We start from the raw sequence: 24,241 nt of genomic DNA on the forward strand, positions 1-24,241 counted from the left end.
ATCCCTCAGAACCTGTGAGCTCGTCCCAACCTCTGAATGGCATTCCTTTGGCGGCTCTTGTTGGTCTAAAGTGGGTATATGTCTGCTGTTGTTGTTATTGTGTACCATCAAGTCAAGTTGTTGTTGTGGTTGTTGTTGTTGGGTGCCACTGAGTCATAGATAAGTCATAGCGACCCTATGAACGAAAGGCCTGAGCACTGTTCTGCTCATAGTTTCCGGAGGCAAGCCATTTTGGAAGTGGATGCCACTCCTGCTTCCAAGCTTGTTTTAATTGGGGAGCTCCACCAAACACTGTCCACCATGGGTAAGTAACCATTATCGCATTTGGCACATCAGTGTCACAGTGTTTAGCATCACAACAACCACGAGTTACTTCTGTACAGCAATGCACAGACCAGTGCTATACCACTTAGAAGAATGTTTGACAAAAAGTTTAAACTAGGCCTGAGGGCTGCAGATGAATGACCGATCTGAGCCCTTCCCTACCTGCACCCTCCCCATCACCTCTGACATACTTGAGCCCATTGTTGCAATCACCATGTAAATCCACCCCATTGAGGATCTTCCTCTCTTTTGGTCACAGGGGCATATGTTTAAGTTGGTCAAACTAGACTTAAGGGGAAGATCTGGATTCCATGCTTCTAAGAGAGATGGGTGTCTTTGTCGCTTTTTCTCCTCCCAAGACTCCCTTAACGAAGGCTCAGCCTTAAGATGAAGCCAGTGTTGCTGAGAGCAGCACAGTGACAGAAAGGACCTCGGGTCATGCCTGGAACCAGTCATGTGAGATAATATAACTTCCACTGCTTGGGTCCATTGCAATCAGAGTTCTCTGGTATATCCAAAGCCATTCAACTTCATACGGACAGTGTACGCGGTTCTGGATTTCTGGAACATATTGCCAAATCCTTCTTGCAAAGTGTACAAATTATGATCCTCATTAGCAGCATTCAACAACGATCTGAGCACTAAAACTGCCAACACCTATGGTGAGAGCCAAGGACACACAGTGAGCCAGGCTGCCTTGGTCCTGCCCTCCCAAAGCCTCCAGTCCAGGAGAGGAGACAGTGAGTAAATAACTAACCACACAATTAAATATTTAATGGTGGTTATGATAAGAGCTAGGGAAGAGGAGGGCAGAGGGCCCTGGGAACTGCTGGGGGCAGCAGGGACAGTGGGCCTTGGTGGCTCACTCTCATACAGAGGTGGGCTCTCCAGCTGCCAGTTTCTGCAACTTTGCTGCAGAATCCGATGCAGCAGTGAGTGTTCTTTGCTCTAGGAGATTCCAAGAAAGGCTACCTCACGGGCTGCTCTGCACCAAGCACCTTCCCGGCTTGGCCCCAGTGCCCAGAGGCTTTTATCCAGAGACACAACAGCACTTTGTCGAACCCTGGCCTCAGGTCTGTCATCCTTCAAAAGGGACTCTTTGAAAGAAACACAAGGAGGGAAAGGAACAAATAGGGTTAGGAAGAAGCAGGCACCATTCTGACTAGTGAGGATGATGGTCCCCAGCTAACAGGGATGACCGCCAGGTCTCCCAAGCAGCGTGGCTCCTCCAGCCTGTGGAATTAGGGCTGACAGTAGGGATGAGTCAAAGCCTTGTTTTCCTCCTTTGTGGCTGCCTGGGATGTTCTCGCTCACTTGGTGACGTGTGCACAGCCCCGGATTGCATTTCTCCATCCACCCCCACCAACAGTGCAGCTAATGGAAAGGGGCCCTGGACTGTGGCCTGGGATGATCTCTCATCTCTTGAGTTTCCAATCTGAGTGCCAGTGTGTGTTTAGGGGTATCTGCATAGCCATCCAGTGGAAGGTGGGAGGGTGCTTATCAGACCCTGCAAATCTGCCACCATATAAGTCTAATTTCAGTTTACTCTTTTTAGTGTTTCTGCGAGGCATGGAGTTATCTACACATTGCAGGTGAGAAAACTGAGTCTCAGAGAAGGCAGAGCCTGGTTTATTCTGCTCAAGTAAGTGGCCTAGTTTGGCTTCTGGTTTCCCCAGAGAGACAGACATCCTCAGCAGCCCTCACACCTTCAACCCAGAGCTCAGCCCAAGAAAGGTGTGGGTTATGCCTCCAGTTCTGGACTTGGCCTTGGAACTCTGGGCTCTTGGAGAAGACTGTGAGGAAAGGAAAATATCTATTATGAAGACAGTGCTCTGCCCTGGATCTCCATGGTTGGTGTGAACAACTGAGGGCACAGAAACCCCAACCAAAACATAGCTGGAAATGCAAGTGCTACCTTGCCAAGTGCTCCTTCTAGGACACTGGAGAGTCCCTCCCCCACCACAGCGTAAGAGTGGAGAAGGAAAGAGGGAGGGGACAAAATTCCTGACCCTGCCAACCCCAGGGTTCATGTTTCCTCTTGAATAATGAATGGCACCAACAAGCAGATGGTTTGACATCCAGGACTCTGCGCCATCCAGAGTCACATTCTCATCTTTAACTACCCAGATATCACCTGTGGGGCCTAGAGAGTTGGCCAACGTTTTGCAGGCCTAGCCAGGCAGGTTGCTCTCCAAGGGGGCAGGAGGAACCAGGCTCAAAGTGCTAGACCTAAGACTTCAGGCCGTGACATCCTGGTTCAGGAGTCCTGCCTGGTAAGTTGGGAGTCAGAAGGCAAGATTAAAATATGTTGAGATTCCCTGTGTGATCTTTTTTGGGTCTTGTGATTTCCTCCTCTGTGTGTACAGCAAAGGGCTGGATTAGGTGATTTCCAAAGAGAGCTCTGGTGGCTTAATTGTGAGGAGTTGTGATGCCAACTCAAGGGCTCGTGGTTCAAATCCATCAGCTGCTCTGTGGGGTAAAGAGGGGAAATCTCCTCCCACTAGAGTGTCAGCACTGGGTCAGTTCCAACTTGATGGTACCCAACAACAACAAAGGGTTTTCTGGAGAGGGAAGGACCTCTCCACAGACACACACTGGAAGTACAGGATTCAGAGCTGGGGCTCAGGAAGGAGAAGAGAGAGAGAGATACAGATCAACCCTGACAGGAGGGACAGCTGACTGCACAGCAACCCTCTCCCCATGGCCATTGGAACACAGGGATGAGAATAGGGCAGCAGGTGGAGGTGGGGCACCATGGTGAGGGACCACAGGACACAGCATCCACCAGTGATACTCAAGAACTGCTAGATGAACTCCAGCAAAGTCAGCTCGTCAGCCCTTTACCTCTAAGAGGACGGGCCCTTTCATGTCACCCCAAGGACAGACACTCTCCCATGACCCCTTGGGCCACAGCAACTTCACTCTGAAGTGCTCCCTGCTGAATTCCCTCCGCACAAGAGCACCAGCAAGAGAACTCTGCTTTATCCTCCAGGGAAGAGGGCTCCTCCCTCTCTAACCTTGTACCCAAATTCCGTGCTGTGGAATCCTTTCAAGCACCTTAGGAATAAGTTGCATGTCTTCTTCCCAGTTCTCACTGTTTGGTCTCTGCCTTGGGGAGCTCAGCACCCTAAGAGTTCCCCAAGCCCTCTCCTGACTCCTGACAACCACTGATCAGGCTCTGCCAAGCCACTCTGGGTTCCTAAGCCCCTCTGACCATGTATCTAACCAGATAATGAACCTGTTTTGAAAGTCACTGAGGTCACCCACAAGTCTGAGATGAATAGTCACCCAGTCGTTCAACTAGAAAGGCCAAAGAATCTGTCACAGGGAGACTGCCTCTTAGGCTGAAAGAAAGGGTAAATAATGAAGGCTCTACCAGCCTTTCCCTCAATCTCCACCCACAGCAGACATCACTAATCCATCACTCATCCCCATTAAGGACAGATTTAACTTCAGAATCCTTCTCAACACAATACCCCAGCATCAACCAATCAAAAACCACTGTGTGAGTTCAAACTAATGCATCACCTTTATGTCAGCTTGAGCCTTTCCTTTTGCAGTGTAGAAAAAATCAAGGCCCAGAGAGGGAAAGGCACACGGCCAGAGTCAAACAGAAAGGTGGTGGAGAAACCAGATCTTCATGTTCCCACATCACACTGGTCAGAGACTCTGTTCCTATCTCTTAACTCTAAGAAAATCCAGACTTACCAAACTGAAGACTCGGAGCTTGGCGTTCTGCATCCCAAGGGGCTGTGCCCCTCCCAGCAGCACAGCCCTAGGGCATTTGCACGAGACTTCAGGGAACTTCTGACAGATACCACTTTTCAGGGAACAAGGTGAAAGCAATCAGAGCAGGCTCCCAGGAGCAGGCAATGTGAGGAAAGGGCCTGGAAGAGGAGAAGGACACTTAGCAGAAAGTCCTGGGAGGATATTTGTTCTCCAGAAATTTCTAAAGTATAAAGGCAAGCTTGGAGCTAGCATAGATGAATAATTTAAACTCTAGTTCTCGGTTTCCTCATTTTAATATGTGTCTCAACGCTTGAGTCCCCTAAGCCATCTTTACCAAGCGCTCTCTTGTGTCCTAGTGGATAAGGAGTTGTGTTGTCAACCCAAAGACTGGAGGTTCTAATCTATCAGATGCACTGCAAGGAAACTATGGGCAATTTCCATTCATGGAATTTGCAACCTCTGTAAGCCTACTGAAAGGTCAGCTATGAGTCAGTTTCAATTCAATGGCAATGACTTTTACTTCGGTTCTCAAGTCATCTTTGTTGTTGGTATGTGCCGTCGAGTCACCTATGACTCATAGCGACTCTATATACAACAGCCCTAAACCCTGCTCTATCCTGTGCCATTCTTACTGTCTCTGACACACCTACCCCTATTACTCTAGTCACTGTATCAAAGCGTCTCATCGAGGGTCTTTCTCTCCTCTGCTGTCCCTCCATCCTCCCAAGCATGATGTCCCTCTCCAAGGACTGGTCTCTCCTTGTAACATGTCCAGAGTACGTCATCTTTAGGCATTTTAATCTCCAGCTGCTAGTACTGAAGCTCTACCCTTGTTTTAAGATTTTTAACATATGGGAGACCCATCCAGGCCCACTTGCTAAGGACTACTGGATTCCGTTCTTTACTCTTCCTCTCCCTGGCTGTGTCCCTCCCTAGAAATTCCATGATATGCCCAGCAGTTAGGGGACAGTGTGGGAGGAAACGGTACACCTAGCTCTACTCCCACCAAGTGAGCAAGTCACTCAGCTCCTCTGACCCTCAATCTCTTCTTCTATGACAGTAATCTAAATATGACCTCAACCTGGCTGACTCTCCAGATTCGACTGGGGACCAGATGAGGTCATGAGGAGCAGGAAAGCAGGGTAATTAAAAATACCAGTTCTGCGACTTGAAAGATCAGACAGGAAACTTAGGGGACAGAGAATCAATGATCCTGGGGGAGGTACAACTCAGAAAAGGAGGATGAGAATGATCGCTCAGTTCCAAAAATATGTTCAGTGTCACTGAACTGTAGAGACAGAAGCTGTTGAATTGGTGCATAAGTTCTGCAATGTATGTTCCCAACAACAAAATAAATTATAAGAAACAAAGCAGGCCCTGAATCAAAGACAGACCTAGATTTTTGAACTGTCACTTATAAGCCATGTGATGCAAGCCAACTGCTTTAACAAACCCTCTCAGCCAGGAACAGTAACATCTAGAATTATTAAATGAAATATTACATCTAATGCCCTGTTGGATACTGTGTCTGGCAGTAGAGACCACCACTCGACCTCAATCCCGCCATAGGACTGCCCAACATATCATTGGTGCCAATTTGCACCATGTCAGAGGCCAGGCCTGCCTCCACAGAAAGGTCCGAGGGCTTCCTCAGCTCCAGCCTTTCCTTAACCTGTGCAAGGAGAGACAGGTGGGTGGCAGGCTGGTAAGTGGAGGGGGAGGCAGGCTGGGCTGAGGGCACACACAGCGAGAGCAGGATGCACACTGTGCCCACGCCTCTCCTGGCTGTGCAGGTCTTGGTTCTCTCTAGCCAGACTGGAGTGTGCACAGACACACACACAGTGGGAGACAGACAGGGCCATTATTTTCAAACATGTGTTCACAAACCAGCAAGACCCACATAGACGACAGACACACACGTACACACAGATGGACACACACATCCCCACCCAGCTACTCGTCGGCACAAAGACACACAGAAGTGCCCACACCAACAGGCACAGGCATTTACAGACTCACGTGTGCGAGCGTGCATGCACGCGCGCGCGCACACACACACACACACACCCCTTGGCCCCTGTCCAGCCCAGAGGCAGGGAGAGGCCCATCTCCTCTGTGGGCAGGGAAGTGCCACGTGTCTTACCAGGAGCTGTGAGTTTCCCTGGCTGAGGCAGCCACATGCCCTCTGTGTAGGCGCTTGAACACACACACACACCACACACACATGCACACGGTCCAGGCTCACCCTCCTGCCCCCATCCCTCCCAGACTGGTGGACAAAGGAGCTGTTTGGTGAGATTTGTGGTAAAGAGATGAGAAGACTGGCAGGGAGCACGGCTGTCACCATAGCTACCAGACTGACCCACTTCTCCACCCAGCCTGGCCCACCAGCTCAGGAAAAGGGAAACAAGCACCTTTGGGCATGATGAGTCCTCTCCCATCACACACTGGAAAAGGGTGACCTTTTGAGGGCATGGAGAAGAACAGGCTGAGCACAGAGATGTCCTGCATAGGAAGACAGCACAGACTGCTTCCAGGGGTGCTTGAGGCGAACATGGCACTGATGGATGATGTGACCCTCACAAGTCCTGACCTTAGGCCTCAAACCCCAGCACTGAGGTCTTTGGTCCCCCAGCAGCCCACATGGGTCATACCCTAGCCTTGAACGAATTCTCAACCATCGTCCTCACAGATAGGGGGTAGTGATGAGAACAACTTGACCCAAATATATGTTCCCCAGGCTTCAGAATCTCAGGACACCCACGGGCAAGGCAGACTCAGCGTGGGCAAGTCTCCTCCATGCTCACACAGGATTGGGCTTTGCCTCCTGACTCTGCCTAGAGGCTGGTGGGAGCCGGGTCAGTTCTCCCTCCTCGGACAAGGCTGCAATGTGTCAGAACTGAGGACACAGAAGAATAACAGCCCACAGAGAGCTCAGCCTTCTGCAGGCGCAGCCTACAGAGCAGAACAGATCCCTCCCGCTGGACCCTTCCCCATCTTCCCATCTCCTCCAGGTAAAGTAAAATCTCCTGCCAAGAGGCATGGGTGCTGTGACCTGGCCACAGCCTTCCTCCCCGCCTCCCAGCTCAGCCTGGACCTCTCACCCCCTAACTCATGGTGCAGCCTCTATTTTCAGTCTTTTCTCTTCCATCTGCCTGGAATGTTCTTCTCTAGCCCATCCAACCCCTTACTTCGAGGATCCCATATGTGCCTATCAAACCTCTTTGCCTGGTTAATCCCTACTCATCGCTCAGCCCTAGTTTGAAGAGAATTTCCTAGAAGAGTCTTCCCAGAAGAGGTCAATCCCTTTGTCATGCTCCCCAGCCCTCTATGTTGTCCTCACTGCTCCTGATTTGCTCAGTCCCTGTCTCTAACACCCTACCCTCTGACTATGAGCTGCTTAAAAGCAGGAACTGTATTGGCTTCTTTAGACCTAATCCCTAGTGCCTGGCACAAATTTGGACATGGAAAACCAGTTGCCATCAAATCTATTCCAATTTGATCCTGTATGCCAAAACAGAACTGTGGTGACCTATATGGATCAGAACAGCACAGCATACCATGGGGTTTTCAGTGGCTGTGGTTCCTCTCACCTCCCCAGAAGGTCACCAGGCCCTTCTTCCCAGGGGTCTCTGGGTCGACTGAAGCCTCTACCACTTTGGTTAGCAGCTAAGGGCATTAGCAGTTTGCATCACCTAGGGGCTCCCTAGCATTTAGTTTCTACTGCCACTGAGTCAACTCTGACTCATGGTGACCCACATGGCACAGAGTAGGGGCTTGTAACTTATGCATTGCATGAGATAATGAAAATCTAAAAGAAACGTTAAATTAACAGAATTTGGAGAATTGTGAGTCATCTTTATTTTCTTCGTGTGGCATATTGTATTTTCTAAAGTTACTACTTTAGACTCTAGTACTATAATAAGTGGGGGAACACATATTAACTTTTCAAATACAGACTAAGGTAACAGACACTTTGACTAATGAGTGTTTTATAAAGAGGAGAAAGTAGTTCTGCTATACTCTTGATAGCTGTTTTTTTAATTGATCCCTCCCTATGTCACTACAGTGCTGTACAGAGGCAGGTTTACAGAGCTTGATCTCTGGGTTGTACAGGGCATAGGCTTTAGATGGCAAAGGTAAAGGCCTTCTGTACCATCTAGGTCATCCACCCATCTCCTACAGCTCACAGCTATAGGATGTCCAGAGGTCACCTCACAGGGGCCCTGGCAGCCTAAGGCAAAAGTTACCCTAAAGCAGCAGCAGGATGCTCTGTAAGCATACAGTCCAGTGCGTCTCAAACTTAAATGCACATCCATCCAATCCGAGGGATCTTGCTGAAATGCAGCTCTTGATTCCACAGGTCTGTGGTGGAGCCTGGGACTCTGCAGTTCCAACAAGCTCCCAGATGCTGGTTCATGGACCACCCAAGGCCCTGAGAGCTACAGATAACATGCTCTGACCGTTCTGCAGAAGGCATGGACACTTCAGGATGGGAAGACTAAAGGAAGCATCAGCAAGCAGTATATCATGGAGCGCTCCAAAAGACGGGTAGATTTGGAGAGGCGGAAACAGCAAGAAAGAGGTGAAGACTCCCTGGAAAAGTCCAGAGAGACAACATTCTTCCCAGAACCTGGTGGACAGGGCAGGGGAACAGGAGGACTAAGTTTGATATGGACAAGAAGGCAGCAAAGGTGGCCTGGAACAGCCACTGAAGGTCTTCAATGCTGGACTAAGAAGCCGGCTTTGGTCCTGTAGGTAGTGAAATCTGGCATGTCTTTGATTTAATGTTCCACAGAGATCAAGCTGACACTGAATGCTGAATCAGAGAAAAGCCTGGTAGCAGGAAGAGCAGTCGGGAGGCTGCTGTACTCATGTAGATAAGAGGAGTGACATAGCTACAGATAGTGCCGGTAGGAAGAGAAGAGAGGTGGGTGAGCAGGAGTCATGGGTAGGAGGAGGCATCTAGAGTTGGGGACATGGCAAAATGTGGAAGAGGGAAGAAATGAAATCCTAGAGGATTCACAGGAAAGGTGAGGACCTCGAAGTGCCACCAACAGAGCCTGAGGTCCCAGGGGAAGAAGGTGGCCTAAGGGGAAGAAGAGGCTGAGGTAATACTGCAAATCTCAGATGACAGTGTAGGCCGTGCAAGCCCACTTGTGGAGCTGGGGCTCAAGAGGACAAGGGGCGTGGGTGTAGCTTAGGTGTGCTTTCCAGAGGAGTGGCTATTGGGTATGGAAAGGAAGGAGCATGCTCAGAAGAGAGCAGAGAGTGAGGCGAGAGCAAGATGTAATACCCACAGTTAGGGGTGAAAGGAAAATGAAATCCACAGAATGAAGAATCAGTGGTTGAAAGGAGAAGAACTCAGAGAAGACGCCACAAGCACACAGATGGACATCCTGCAGCCTAGGATGCAGGGGGGAGACCTACACATAAAGTCAGGGATAGGGGAGTACCCGAATGTCAGTCTAGGGGGCAGGGGAAACAGGCTTAAAAGCAACATGGCTTGAACGGAAAGACTTACTTAAATTTGTGGGAAAAGGAGCTGCTTCTCCAGGAAGGGTCCATGTGGGGTCCCAATGATTCCAGGCCTCCGGCATACTTTCCCCAGCTGAGCCCAGGTACAGGCAAGACAAATGCTCACATACGTACAGACCTAAGCGCACACCTACATGGCTACAGAGCCCCAGGGCATAGGAGAGAGGGAGCAAAGAGGTCTCTGGATAAAAGCCTCATTGCCATCTAGGCAGCTGATAATCACATAATCTATTATCCAACTGGGACCCTCCCAGAGTGAGCTGGGATGCTCTTGTTATCACATGAGGACAACAGGTGTAAATTAAGGCTGTCCCAGGTGCATCCAGGCACCTGGGCTACTCATTCTCACAAGATGCCCATTTGAGATTTTGAAAATTACTACCTAACTTGGGAGGGTCTGGAGAGCATTCTGCTAAGTGAACTCAGTCCCATAAGGACAAATACTGTATAAGACCATTACTGTAGCAATAGAAAGATAACTAGTAAAATGTGTATGAGGATCCAAGGAGGGGAGGGGAGGAGCAGAGGAATGAGGATGGGAAGGGGGGAAATCATAGGGTTGCACAATTTGATGGGTGGAAGGCTGGGTGGGTAAAGGAAATGGGGAAGATCTGGTGTGGAAAACAATGTATACAAACTTTGTGAGTACACTAGAATAAAATTAATTTTTTTTTAAAAAAAAATAAAGCCCATTTGGACCCTCAGCTCCCTTTTCTTACACAGTGTGGAGGACCTGATGGTCAGGTGGCAGGGGCAGGCAAGCTCATCCAGGGAAGCAGAAGCCCTGCCAAAGGCGCTTGCGGATGAGAATGAGGAGTAAACTTCCCATGCCCGGTGCTAGACTGAGCACTCATGCCGGCGCCCGGAGATACAACAGCACCAAGGACAGCGGCAAAGGCTCCCAGCCACAGCCCTTCCCCTCACTGGGTGCCTGGGATAGGGCAGGAGCCAGGCCTGCCGGCTAGGCCAGATCAATATTTCATGGAGGAAGGGGCTCGGATTACCAGTCCCGCGCCACTCCGGAAGGCGCCATACGCGCCCGCGCCCGCCCTGGGGACCGTCCTACCAGCCCCAGCCCAGCCAGACTCGCCCCCTCAGTCCCAGATCGCCTCCCCAGCACTGCCTCCCCCCATGCTTCCCCGAGCACAGAGGCACCAGCCCCATACAGATTCACACAGACATTCAGAGACTCCACACAGCACCACACAGCTGTACAAAAACGACGACATTCAACATTCACAGCATGCACCCACCTCACCCGCATGTAAGCTCCAGACACACACATCGGCGCACACACATACATGCAGAATCCTTTGTACATCACTGGTACATGTCCTGGGGAGATGCACTCACCCGAACCACACTTACATTACACAGAGACACACAAGACACTCACCCTACGCTTATATGCACTTACACACCCCATCCAAACCCAGCTACACTGCATAAAGATACACTGACTACGAACTCACATGCACACACACACAGGCTATGTGTGTAAATGGTCCTGTTACGTGCGTGTGCACACAATATAATTAATGTCTCAACAGAGATCCTCTGACATTCACCATGATGTACACATCCACCATTCCCCAACACCCTCCTGGTGCCAGACCACTTCCATTGTGGGCATGGGACCGGGGAGGGGACAGGCATAATTCTCTCTTTCTTTCTCCCTCTCCCTCTCATCTGTCTTCCCAATACTCTGGCTCTGTCCTGTGGCTAAGTTCTCCTGTGTTCTCTAAGGTCTCCTGGAACCCACCTCCCAGTCCCTAGGGGCAGACACCCCAAGGCACAAAGAGATGGGTAAGAAGAGAAAGCAGAGTAAAGTGGACCCTCGAGACTCCAAAGCCTCCTGGCTTCGTGCTGCCTTCTCTGTTACTAAGCCCTGGGGCGCGAGGCTTCTGGGACTGCTCACCGCGGCTCCTACTGCCCCAGCACACTCTGCTGCCTGAGCTGTGTGGGGACCAGGAAAACTGTGGAGTCAGCAGCTCCTGCTCCGCCCAGAGCTCCCAAGTCCTGGACTCACAGACAAAAGTGCACCTTTCCTCCTCACCCAGATAAACCAGCTCCAAGAGCTGCCCTCTCAGGCAGACTGTAGGAGCAATAGATGCAAATCCCATCTGCGGGATGACTGAGGCAGGAAACCTGAGTTGAGACATGCGGTGAAAAGAGGGGGTAGGCTAGCACAGCAAAGAGGGCCCCCAAATCTTCCACATAAGTGAAAGGAGCCTTTAGGGTTATCCTGTCCAACAGTACCTGTCTCTGAAACCCCTGTGCCACTGTCCAGTCTTGCTATGTTTACATAACACCAGTGGGCCACCTCAGTGATCTCTGAATAGCCTCACACTCCTATACTGCTCCTGGTTTATTTTCTTTAAAGTAATAATCTTCATATAAATCTATTTCTTTTAAACAGAAACTTGGTGTTCTTATCATAAATGGCAAACTTACATCACTCCTAATTAATAGAAAATAACAATAAAATAAAACTATGTTGTTAAATTTTAGCTACATGGAGTTAGGCATCTGAGCCAAGCCTGCAATCTCTTTTAAAAAGGAGGGCAGTGAGCACTCAAAAAGTGTCAAAGTCACACTAGCTCTAAACTCAGACTTTCTTCCTAGGACCTAATAAGAGTTGGAAAGAGAGCTCTGATGGCCTAGTGGGTAAGGAATTGTGCTGCCAATTCAAAGGAAGGCAGTTCAAATCCACCAGCTACTCTGAGACAGATAGGTGATCTCCTCCCCTGCTATTTAAAGCCTCTGAAAACCCACTGGAGGGTCAGTTTTGAGTGTGTTCTGACTCAATTACAATAAACTGTTTTTTTTTCTTTTACAATAAACTGTTGAATGGAGTTGGAAGAGAACCAACTTTCTCAGTAGGAGTCGAAGTTATGTAATGGCAGGTCTGTGGGTCACTGGAAGTGACCTCATGTCCTATAGAAGGTACGACCTCACACCTTGACTGCTCTAGCTCATCCACATCATGCAGTAGATCAGACACAACAGCTGGCTGGTTCCCTATTGGCACTGCTTATTCTGGTAATAACAATCCTTTGGAAAGTGCTCCATTGTTTTCTAGTCACAAATTATCATCACACCCACTATCTAACACGACTCTTGTAGCAGGAAGCATCCTTCTCATTTTTGAATGGTAAATGTAAGGCTCAGAATGGTTAAGAGAGACTTGTCCAGAGTCACATAGTTACCATGGGGTAGACCTGATGCCTCCTGACCCCCACCAGCTGTCTTTTATAAGCTACCAGTGTCCATCTAGCTAACAACAGCTGGGAACCATTGTTTTTGGTTAACCCCATGCTGGACAGTGGGGTGAAAGGGAAGGTGGTAGCCTGGTGTGTACCTGGACGGCCTCCATCCTGAAGGGCAAACAGGCAAAGGAGTAAGTAGCTGAAGTTAAGAGCTTTAAAGAGCTATTACTCTACATTCACACACACAGTTGTGTGTTCCTAGTCTATTAGTGCCACCTAACTGTACCTCCGTTTTCTTGCCTATATACTAGGAATAGTATCCATCTCATAGAGGGTAAGGGTTAAATGGAATGGTTTGTACTTGCCTATGACTGAAAGGTTGGTGATTCAAAGCTACACAATAACCCCATGGAAGAAGGGTCTGCTGATCCACTTGCATTAACTTTACAGCCAAGAAAACCCCGTGGAGCTGAGTTCTTAGTAACACCCAGGGTCACTGTCCATCAGAATCAGCTCAACAACAGATCTGGAGCATGGTTGGTTTGTTCATTAGTGTCAACAAAGAATGGGTGTCAAAATGTTTGTTATTAGGGAAGAACAAAGAACAAAATCAATACAAGCAAAGAATGACTGATGAGAGGTGGGATAGGTGTGACACAGCTCCTAATAAAAGGAAGGAAATGGGTCAAGTCTTAGGGGAGAAATAGGGTTTGGAGAAAAGCAGTGCCCTGAATGCTCATGAACTACTCTCACACCAAAGACAGGAGGAAGCTCAGGACCTCAGCTCCCTAGGTCTCTGTGGAGTTCACGGAATCACACTGGGTGGGTTATCAGAGCCGGCCCTGGCCACTGCTGCCCCTAGGATAGACACTGCTTTGTGCCACAAGTGCAGGTGTCCTTCCTCCAGGCGTCCTGCAGAGGGAGGGTGGGGAACCTGGTCCAACTCTCAGCATCCTCCTGGCACTCTAAGGATGTCAGTAGATGCCTGGCCCAGCCAACAAATATCCCTTTCTCTGAGGGTAGGGACCAACAGCCATGTTTGCTTGTCTGATTTTGTGACCCATCTCAACTGACTGCTGTTGATTGGACAGCGTGGGTACCTGTCCTATCCAGAGCCAATCAGATCTCTTCCTTGGAACTTGGACTTGGATCTACTAAACCCTAAAGTATCTCTCTGAATGCAGCTGGAATCCAGAAGCATGACAGGGGTGTCTCAGTACCTGGAAAAGCAGAGAAACCCTAGTCTGTGGAGACAGAACATCACAAACAGCAGGAAGAAAAACAGACATGAGATGCTTCAGTTTCTCCTGGCCTTCCAGGTTCTGCTTTCCCAAGGCTAATGATTTCCCTGCCCCTCAGTTCCCTGGAATCCCTTGTGTCCTCATAATAAACCTTCTTTATTACTGAAGCTAGCTTGAGTGGGTTTCTGTATACAAGCAAAGACATAATTAAGACAAAGAAGAAGCTGGGAACTGGAGATACGTAGATGAGCCATCCTGGAGAAAAGGAATCTGAGCAGGAACAGCTCGGGCTAGTGGGTGACAGTGAGTAAGCAATGGAGACTTGAGACAGATGGGACTGAGGGAGAGAGGGGCTAACTGTCCAGCAAAGGACAGGAGGGCTCGGCGGAAGCTTCACAGCAAAGGTGGCAGCTGAGCTAGTTCTGAGGAAAGGACACCCTCCAGAGAGACGGTGGAGGTGGGCCAGGGGAACACTATAAGTAGAGGGAACAGAATGTGCAAATGTACAGAGGCACAAAATAACCCGGCATGGGAGAGGACCTGCCAGGGGTTCAAAGTGTGGTGGGGGCCAGGCGAGGCGAGGCTGGAGCAGCAGTCTGCACAGATCACAAGGGCTTTGAATATCATGCAAAGAAATAGAGGCTCTTTTCTGTCAGCAATGGGGAATTATTGAAGTATTTTAAGTAGCAGGGGGCAAGGTCAGTCCTGTCTTTTGTGATGTAGGCTCTGCAGCTGCGTGGAGAAAAGGATTGGAGGAGACAAGCCTGGGAGCAAGAAGACCATTCAGGATGCTGTAACAGTGGGCTTCTTGTTCCCTTTATTCCCTGGACAACTCTCTTGTGTACCTTCTATGTGTCAGGGCTAGAGAAAAATCAGATCTCCAGGTCTACAGAGTTCATGTTGTTGTTGTTGTTATGTGCCGTCAAGTCGCCTGTGACACATAGCAGTTCAGCAAAAATGGTGGTGTTGTTGGGTGCCATCGAGTGGTGACTCAATGGACAACAGATATGAACCCTGTCCTATCCTGTGCTGTCTTCATCATTTGTGCCCACTGCTGCAGTCACTAGGTCAGTCCATCTCATTGAGGGTCTTCCTCTCTTTCACTGACCCTCCGGCTTTCCAAGCATGATGTCCCTCTCCAAGGAATAGCCTCCCTTAACAATAATCTCAGAGTATGAGAGATGAAGCTTCGCTATCTTTGCCTCTGGTTGCACCCTCTCCAAGACATATCTGTTTGTTCTTTTAGCTATCCAAAAGACCTTCTCCAACACTACAGCTCAAAATCCTCAATTCTTCTGTCATCTTGATTCACTGTCCAGCTCTTAGATGAATAGAAAGTGATTGAAAATAGACAGGAAGTGATTATAAAGACCATAGCCTGAATCAGGCACACCTTAGTCTCAAGTGTGACAGTGAAGAAGCACTAAGTATGTGGAGGGGATGCATTGAGTTTTTATTTTTTTAGATTCCCTATGGAAATGACATTTGAACTGGCATGGGGAGGATAACTATGAGGCACTGGATGGGGGGGCAGCTTCTTGGGGGCAGGATAGCAAATGTGAAGGTCCTACAGAGGAGAGAGTGGGAGAATGGTACAAGATGATGCAGAAAAGGCTGAGGGATGCAGATCACACAGGACCTTAAAGGCTGTATCCATGTGTCTGGCTTTTATTCCAAGGACAGTAAGAAATCTTGGAAGGCTTTTAAGCAGGGAGATGGCACAAACATTTTTATCTTTAGAAAAGAAAATGAAATGGAACTAAAACAGAAACATCAGGAATCCAGCTAGGATGTTGTGACGATTGTCCAGTGAGGGATGATGGTGGTTGGAAAGGGGCAGTGGAGAGTGAGAAAGCTCACAGGTCAGAGATCACGGAGGAAGATTAGTAGAACAGGCTAGCTGTGGGCTGGCTGTGGAAGAGGGGGAAGATGGAGGGGAAGGTGTCCAGCAGAACTTCCAGCTTTTGCAAGTGGGTGGATGGGGTGCCAGAGATGAGCTGGGGATACAGAAGGCATAGCAAGTTCAGGCGAGCAGAGCCAGGGATTTGGATTTGGCCCCAAGGCTGATTGAGAGACATCTACATGTTGTCCAGGAAGAGTTAGACACTCTGGTTTTGAGCCCAGAAAAGATCAGTAATGTCAACAGGGTAAGTGAAATGACCTGAGAGTTGGAGAGAGGAGGGATCACACAGAGAGAAGCCGGCACATCTCAAGACCCATGGGATTCGAGTGGCCAGGGGCTCTGAGCTTAAAAATCAGACCTGCTGAAATCCAGTTACCTTCTCTCAGCCCCAGTGGGCATCTGGTTTTGACTCCTCTTCTCTTGGCCCAGAATCACCCATAGGCACGAACATTTACCAGCTCAGACAGTCCTGCCCTCCTCCACTACACCTTCCTTCTAAGAAACACTCCAGTTATCTATAGAGCAGCCCAAGAGCTCCCTTTCCTCCAGGAGAAGACACAGTTGGACAACCTGGGTTTGAACCCCAGCTCTGCCACTTGATAGCTATGTGGGTTTGGCTAAGTCATTTTAACCTCATTTATACAATGGAGGTAATAACAGTACCCACTTTATATGGCTGCTTGAAGATGAGCAAGTAAAGTGCTAACAGACTTCCTACCACATAGTAAGCACTGAATAAGCAATATTAATATCCCGCTCATCTCGTTCTCTCTCCTCCATTTGGGAACTCCTTGCAGGTCTAGGTCTCTCCTGTCTTTTCCCACCCAGTCTTCCTAGTTGGAGGCAAAGATGATAAAGCTTCGTTTCACATACTTTGGACATGTTGCTACTGGGAAAGGGACATCATGCTTGGAAAGGTAGAGTGTTGGCAAGAAAGGAAGACCCTCAAGCAGATGGACTGACATAATGACTGTATCAATGGGCTTACATATGTCAGAGATTGTGAGGATGGCCCGGGACAGGACAAGGGTCAGATCTGTTGTCCATAGGGTTGCCATGGGTCATATTTGATGGCACCTAATAACAACAGCAACCCTCTTGTAGAGAATTTTTAGAACTCAATGCAAAATATAAATGTGTAACTCATCATTCAAAATGATGAAGCATCTTGAGTGTCTACAATCTAGCATTAAATGGACCAAAGGCTCCTACTTATCTCAAAGCCCTATGTGACTAGAGACTCATGATCGCAGTCTTGTCTCCACTCCCAGCCAGCCCTGAATCTATGTTAGTCTTCATACAATAGAATAAAAAGCCAGCTCACTTGAGAGAGGGTTTATGGTGTCCATCTAGAATTTCACTTTATCTTCCCCACAGCAAGGTGACATCAACCCTAATTTAAAGTCCAGGACATTGAGGTTCAGAGCCAGAAGTTGCTCAGCTTGTGAACTACAGAGCCAGCTGGGTGCCCAAGTCCTGCCTCTTGCCCTCTGGCTCCCTAGGAGCTCGGGAAAGCCTGGTCCCAAGGGCTGAACTTCGTCAACAAAGCTGCGATGCACCTCAGCCCACAGAGGCAGAGAGCAGTTCTGGGACTGGCCCACTCCCTGCTGGGGCAAGTCACGTAAACAACCCATTCCCTGGACACCAGAGCTACTACACAGGGAAGGGGAAGGAGAGGGCAAAAGGTCACCCGTAGTGAGGGTCGCTGTCCCCTGTCTACACTCTGGAAATCAGGCCTCGCCCTCTCCACTTGAAGCTCTTCATGAACCATGTGGTTGGCACTGAGATAAATTTTGAAGACTTTAGTATCCTGCTAGAAAAGAGAATTTGTCCCACCCTATCTTCCCTCCCACTGTGCACCACACCAAGCTTGTTCCCATCACCACCAGGGCCTCCACAGATTCTTTTCCCATTCTTTACCCCTTCTTTGCCTTGTCAATGCTCTGTCATCCCTCACACATCAGCAGTCACCTTCAGCAACCCTTCCCAGACTCTGAGGGTAGAGACCATGTTCTACAAGCTCCTTGAAGGTCCTCCTTCAACACACATCACTTGAATAATTCCCTGCTCTGGTCAGTCCTTGCTAGAAGTAGACTCCATGAAGGCAGAACTGCCTGTTTTACTGAGAGGCTCAGCAATTAACTCTTCTGTCCTGAAAAAGAGTCAAGGAGGCTCTGCATGCTTTCTCCTCTTCCCTCCTCTCCTCCTTAACCCTTGTCCAGGCCTCAGTAGCACAAGGTGTGAGGAGCCCAGATTGGCAAATGAGGGACAACCATCATTTAGTAGCGTCCTCCCGAAAGCCTTGGGCAGAGGGGCAGGGGTGCTGCAAATCTGGCTATTTTTCATGTGGGGATGAGGGAAGCATGGAAATAAGATCTTCCTATTTTCCAGAGGAAGTGGTGAGGCTCAGAAGTTATAGCCTGCACTATAACAGAGCCTGAAAGTGGAGGACACAGGATTTGAACTCAAGTCTGACTGATACCTAAATACCTGGCCTGCTTTCTGCCCCTGACTCTGAAGCCCCTCTTACTCACCAAGCCCAGCTAGCTCACCTCCAACCAGAGTCTCTTCTAACCTGAAGTCCTTGGTTTATATCTACCCCAGCCAGCGCAGCTCAGCAAAATACCAGTGTCTGGCAGGCCAGTGTAGAAGTCACTGCCTCCCTGAGCCCAACACAGTGCCAGTTTAAGAGGGGGAAAAAAAACCCATGTCAAACACTAATGGGGGAGACACTCCATTCTCAACTAAACGCCAGTTCAGGAGATGCACCCTGCACCCCATGTCAGCAGAACCAGGAGGAGAGACACTGCCACTGTCAGCAAACTGGGAGAGACACCTCCCTACACTGCCCTCTGTGTGGTCCAGGCATGGGCTGGGGTGCATAGAGAGCATCCCCAAGGGTGATGCTCCCAAAGTAGGGGGAGGCACTAGTGCCAGGCTGCCGCTGTTTGGGGGGAGGAGGCTGTGGCTGGGGAGTGGGGTGAGAGTTCTCACATGGCACTAATGAAATCAACCACCAGTCTGCCCCCCCTTCCCCAGGGACCCTCCAGGCTCCAGCTGATGCAATGCCCAGGCTGGATAATTGTTTTCTTCCCTCCTTAAAGGGCCAGCTGCTGTTCCAGCTGCTGATATCACCCAGACCCCTGATAGACCCTGCAAAGCACCTGGGAAGGGAAAGGAGACACTGCGAGAGTATCATCTTCAAGCCTGGGCGCCACAGAATAAAATCCTATTAATGTCTAGAGATCAAAAGGGTAGGCAAGTGAGAGGGGAGGGAGTGGTAATAGTTAAGGCAGTGGTAGAACCCTTGCCCGTGAGACCACACACCCTTCCCAAAGGGACCACAACTGGCTTGTTCCTAGTTGGCTCCCATAGGCCTGCTCCAGAAAACACCCGGCACAGGGGTAGCTTGTGGGTTCAACAGATCTCTTTTGAACTCCCCTGAATGCCAGGTACTGTGCTAAACAGCTCGAATCCACCACCTCATTGACTGCTCCTAGGAGATCTAGAAAGTGGATCTGTTTTACAGAAGGAAGTTCAGAGGGGAGAAGTGGTTTTCTCAACATCACACATCCAGGAAGTGGCAAAGCCTGGGTTTGATGCCAGGTTTGCCTGACTCTTGCTTCCATACCCAGAGATGGGTCGAGTAGGCGTGGAATGTCAAGAATGTAGGTTTCAAAGCCAGGCAGCCTGGCATACAAAGTGAGGAAGGGGTCTACAGTCTCTAAACAAACTCCAGAGAGCATGATACTTGGTTTACACATCAATTTCTTGGAACCTCTTCCCCAGAGAGCCTCTTCCTATCCCCCCCACCAAAGAATGCCCCATTAGGCTGCCCACATACCCCCAGGGATAGTTGGCAGCTGCCTGATTACAGACTAATTGGTGGTTGGCAGCCAACTGTGGGCTGGCTAGTTAACCCCTTGGTGACCAAGCCCAGCCCAGAAAGACCTACCCACCACCATCATTTCAGGGCCCAAACTCAAGGCCTCCAGATTTAAGAAGTCTTTGTCTGCAGGTGTTGACACACACACCCACACTCCTCACCCTGTGGGCTGGGCATTGAGAGCTCTCCAAGTTCCTCATCCTTGAAGGGCCACATTCAAACCGTCTTCAGACAGGAGTGCCAGTCAGGGACCCTTGTTCTCTAGTTTTGAGAATGTCACTGCCCACCCCAATGCAGGACCACAGCACTCATGCCCCCTCCCGGAGTTTCCACACCTTCCAGGAAGAAACCCACCCCTCAGTACTGTGCTGTCCAGAGAAGGTGATAGGGGTCTGGGGTCCACACAGCTAAGAGGCTGGTTAGGGAAGATGTCCTCCTTCTCCTGAGTGAGTAGGTGCCCAGGTTTTGCCAAGCCTCCCTGTATCCTAATCCCCATCATGATACTGACCAGCTGCTTTTCTAGGTCTCCCAGAGGCCCCCTCTTCCCATCCTAAGGCTGGAGTGAACACCACTCCTTTTCTTTCATGGAGCAAGGGGTCCTCTGGACACCATAATGGTGTCACGTCGGAAGGAAAGAGTGGCCTCTTCTCAAGCAGGGCATGGGCAGGAGAGAGAAAGGCAGGCTACCTCCCAGCTCTCTTTCCAGGAGGAATTTTAAGCACTTTCCAAAAATGCCATCCAAGGCAATGCTGTTGAGAACCAGGGCCCCAGGTCCTCTTGAGCATCAGCAAAGAATTCAAGAATTGAGGCCCCCACCCCTTTATTCCAGGTTTCCACGCACACCCCACGCCCCCCTCACACCTTAGCCCCCACCCCACAGCCATCATGCTCACATCAGGCTCCTCCCCACGAGCCACCGCCCCCCAGACCCAGCACACTTAATCCCTGCGTGGCGCCTCACTCCCCCCTCCGGGTGGTTCTCCAGCACCTGGAGTCTGAGAGCCCTCAACCTCCGCAACCCCCTCCCCACGTTCCTTCTCAGCCAGAAAGGAAGAGCTGATGACTTACCCAAAGGTGGGGTGGGGGTGCAGGTAAGGAGAGGGGCTCCGCAGGCCGAGGCGGCCCCGCAAAGCCAGGCAGGTGCTGCCCCGGGACCCCGCCCCGCGGACCTGGCGGTGGGCGCGGTCCGGCCCCAGGCGGGCGGCGGACTCCGAAGGGGTAGGGACGCGGGGCGGGGAGGGGCGGCGAGAGGGGCTCACGGGGGCATCGCCCGCCACCGGGCCGGGCAGCTCCGCTCTGCCCGCCTGCGCTGCCAGCTCCGCAGCCGCCACTGTTCTCAGCCGCCGCCGGGTGCAAAGCCCAAACCCCGACTGGCGGGAGGAGAGGAGGGAGGCGGGGCCTATAGGGGGCGGGGCCTCCTGCAAGGGGAGGAGCAATAGCGAGGGGCGTGGTCAGAGCCGGCCCGCGCCTTCGTGGTGGGCGGGGCTTAGGGGGAATAGGCGAGATTGGCCGAGTTGTGCGCTACCAAGCTGAAAAGACCTGGAAGGTTTGGGCTTCGAAGAGGGAAATCTAAGGGTGCCTGAGCCTCTGGGACACCCTTGATTCAAGTCTACCCTTTCTGTCCACCCAACCCAACTCTTTGGGGTACCTCCCAGGAACTCACTCGGGCCCCAACCTACTGCAAAACGCTGCGAGCAGCTCTGGTTCTGCAATCTTGCTAACCAGATCTGGAACATCAGATGGTGAGAGGCGCAGGGAAACGATTAACAAATATTAAGTCCATTTTACGGAGGTGAATACTAAAGTCAACAGAGGAGAAAAGACTGGCCTGAATGCCTGCAATAAAGAAAAGGAGCTTTCATGGCCTTCTAAAACACGTAGCTGTGCTGGAATCCGCCAGCAGCTCTGAGGGGGCAGGATGGGCAGTCTCCTGTGGGATTATCTGCCTCTGAAAACCCGCTGGAGGATCAGCTATGGGTCGGTGCTGACCCCGACGGTACATAATAACAAGAAACATTGGGAAGCTCTCATGGCCTACTGGTAAGGAGTTGTGCTGCCAACCCAAAGGCAGGTGGTTCAAATCCATCAGCTGCTCAGCCAGGAGGATAAGGGCACTCTCCTCCCACCCAGTTTATAGCCTCTGAAAACAGCAGGAGGGTCAGCTGTAAGGAGCTGAATGAAGGACACATAATAACAAGAACAAAGACATGCAGCAGGGCAGAAGGGGAGCAACTCACATTAACCTTTTCTCCTCTGCCTTCTCTACTTCTTCAAGAGCAAAGGTTTCAAACTTGGTTGATTTTGCCCCATAGGAGACATTTAGGAAAGTCTGGAGACATTTTGGTTGTCCCAAAATGGGGGATGGGGGGACGGAGCTACAGGCATCTACTGGGTCCCAAGGATGCTGCTACAGACTCTACAATGCATGGAACAGCCTCCTACACCAAAGAGTTATCTGGTCTCGAATCTCAATAATGCCAGATGGAGAAATCTTGCCATAGGGCCTGGCATCTGCTTTAATGAGTTTCCAAGAGAGCTCTGTGACTCCAGGTTCCATGGCAGCCTGGAACTAGAGGATGACGTTTTCTAATTCCTGCCTGGGGTCATGCCTGGCCTCATGGCTACATCTGTATTGCTCAGGTGCTTAGAACCCATCACTTCCACTATTGGCATTCGGTGTTCTCAATTCCATTCATATGCATTACTATTAATATTTGCCTTTCAAATTGTTTTCTGATGCAGACCCAAAAAAAGTCATTTTTCTGTGAAAGGCATGAATTAAAATATGAATGGAGAGTGGGTACGTAGATAGGGGGAGAAAGAGAATTGAGATTAAATGAGCCTCTTGGAAATAGCTGTGTATTCTCCATACCTCTCACTCCTCCTCAGTTTTCTCAGCTGGTCTGGGAGACGGGTAAACTGACAGCCAACACTGGGAAGACCCTGAAGCTAAGACCCAAAGCTGATCCAAATTGGAGCTGGGATTCATTTTTAGGATTCAACACTCTCTCTCTTTTATTAATTAAACTTTTGTTATCTAGTCCACACCAAATGAACTCTGACAGTGCAGTGATTAAGAACTCAGCTGCTAACTAAAATATTGGCAGTTCAAAATCGCCAGCGGCTCCACAGGAGAAGGGTATGCCTGCTTCTGTAAACAGTCAGGACCTTGGAAACCCCATGGGCAATCTCCTTTCTCCTGTAGGGTCACTATGAGTTGGAATTGGCATGATGGCAGCAAGTTGGTTGTGCAATCAACAGCAGACCTGGAGCTAGAGACCATGGTGGTGGTGTTCAAGGCTGGCAAGGGAAATCCGATTAGAGGAGGCAAGATGGAGGCCTCCCCTCCAGTAGCTGGATCAATGGTGGAGGTGAAGGATGGGGAAGGGAGGGCTAATGAGGGATGTGAGAGAGGAGAGGAGTTCAGGTGTACCCTCTCACAATCATATGCCAACCACGCATCTTGGTGGTGTGGCAGTTATGTACTGATGTCATTTAACAGTCATATAATAATGTCACCATGTCCATGATGTCACCAGCTCATCAGAGGATTAAGGAGAGATGTAATACCCTTATTCATGTCACATCTGATGTCAGGGGAGTTTTCTCAGGGTCTGGGCCTGTGCCACATTTATCTTACAAGATATAAAAAGAGAAGCAAGCAAAGGAAGGCTCTCAGAGCCACCAAGACAAGCCGAGTGTGGAGCAAGTCCATAGGACTGAGGGTCCTTATCCTGAGAACTTGTTTGACCCAAAGGACACTGATGCCAAGACTCCTGGAGCTCTTCAAGAAGCCAGGAAACAGAAGCTGAAGGGACGAGGACCTTCCTCAGAGCCAACATAGAGAGAAAGACTTCCCCTAGAACCAGAGAGCCCTGAACTCAAACTTCCAGCCTTCTAAGTGTGAGAAAATAAAATTCTGTTTGTTAAAAGCATCCACTGGTGAGATTTCTGTTAGAGCAGCATTAGATAACTTCGACAAGTGGAGTTACTGCAGTTCATATGGAGAATAGAAGAAATCTGTGCCCTTATTCTGCACCAAAATAAATTCCAGGTGATGCATGTGTTTAAATGATAATTCTAATATACCTTAACAAAATTTACTAAGTGGCTATTTTTATAATCGTGGAGATGGAAGAACATGATGAAAACTATAAAGCAAAAACATTTCAAAAATAAAATGAATACAGTTGACTATGAACACTACTGTAGAGAAGAATTCACCACCAAGAAGTTTGGAGACAAATGAGAACTAGGTGGGAATAAATCTCAGTCGGCAATCCCACCGAGGCCTATCAGCCCCTTCTCAAAGCTGGGAAAGGGACTAGCAGAAGGGACAGCCCGAGCTGTGACTGTGGAGCGCAACACATTGCAAAGGCTCTTCCTACGGTGCTCTGCCCTACATCCACCT

General features: G+C 49.7%; 1 protein-coding gene across 1 annotated transcript in view; it reads right to left on the reverse strand.

Moving 5' to 3' along the window:
* Positions 1–20,949, reverse strand: part of RIMS3 (regulating synaptic membrane exocytosis 3) — a 39,259-nt gene extending 18,310 nt beyond the window's left edge. Inside the window, exons 1-2 of the mRNA XM_006886508.1 lie at positions 20,899–20,949; positions 4,033–4,131 (exon numbers count right to left, since the gene is read on the reverse strand). The gene's annotated coding sequence lies outside the window, so the exon portion shown is untranslated. The remainder of the gene's footprint in view (positions 1–4,032; positions 4,132–20,898) is intronic.
* Positions 20,950–24,241: the final 3,292 nt, after the last annotated feature.

This window comes from Elephantulus edwardii, unplaced genomic scaffold (assembly GCF_000299155.1).
Source record: "Elephantulus edwardii isolate Elephantulus edwardi_28Jun2011 unplaced genomic scaffold, EleEdw1.0 scaffold00049, whole genome shotgun sequence".
Taxonomy (NCBI): Eukaryota; Metazoa; Chordata; class Mammalia; order Macroscelidea; family Macroscelididae; genus Elephantulus; species Elephantulus edwardii.